Here is a 1,145-nt window from a genome sequence, read left to right on the forward strand (position 1 = left end):
CTTTTTCAAAAACTATTTTCGAAAATTCCTTCTCTCTCATCTTATTCTATTTATTTATTCATTTACTAACATCTTATCTCACATCTACACCCTCCTCATAGTTGTGTTTCTTCCATTACATTACATTCTTTGTCTCCCCCTCTTCTTCTACTCACACAGGGATCCCTATACTGTGGTATAAAGGATCCATATTATTATTATTATTATTTTTCATGTGCCCTTTTCTTTGTCATATGAGCAGGAGCAAGGACAAGAACATTCTTGTTGAAGCAGATCCAGAACCTGAAAGGACTCTGAAGAGAAAACTAAGAGAAGCTAAAATACAACAATCCAGAGATAACCTTTCAGAAATTTTTGAACAGGAAGAGGAGATGGCAGCCGAAAATAATAATAATGTAAGGAAGATGCTTGGTGACTTTACTGCACCTAATTCCAATTTACATGGAAGAAGCATCTCCATTCCTGCCATTGGAGCAAACAACTTTGAGCTGAAACCTCAATTAGTTTCTCTGATGCAGCAGAACTGCAAGTTTCATGGACTTCCATCTGAAGATCCTTTTCAGTTCATAACTGAATTCTTGCAGATATGTGATACTGTTAAGACTAATGGAGTAAATCCGGAAGTCTACAGGCTCATGCTTTTCCTGTAACACCCTACCATACAGAGTCTTATGCTTAAGTCATAATTCAGAGATGGCAAGGTATTACGACCTCTAAAACAAAAATTTAGTACGTATAGTATTATGAATGATTGATTATAACTAGGAGCCTTTGAAGAAAAAGGGGTAAACAAAAACCGTAACTCGAACGCGCAACACTCCGATCGATAACGTAACGAGCAAAGGATAAGCTAACGCAAGATCATATATATAAAGAGTATCAAAAACAGGAATATCAAGACTCAAAATCCGGCTGCGAAGATAACCGGTTCGAGCATAGCAATATACATATAATAAAATAAGGAAAACCCCAAGGAAAACCCAAAGGGACATAAATACCGAAAACCTAATCTCCAAAATCCCCTCTAGAAGGAGTAATCACAGTTTGTATTATTTAATGGAGATAAAAGTATCTAAACAAAATATATATCCCAAAACAGAGTCCCGAGAACAAAGGATCTTCGCTAATCCAGAAGTCTCCAGCAT

The sequence above is a fragment of the Arachis ipaensis genome, chromosome B02, assembly GCF_000816755.2.
Source record: "Arachis ipaensis cultivar K30076 chromosome B02, Araip1.1, whole genome shotgun sequence".
NCBI classification, from domain to species: Eukaryota; Viridiplantae; Streptophyta; class Magnoliopsida; order Fabales; family Fabaceae; genus Arachis; species Arachis ipaensis.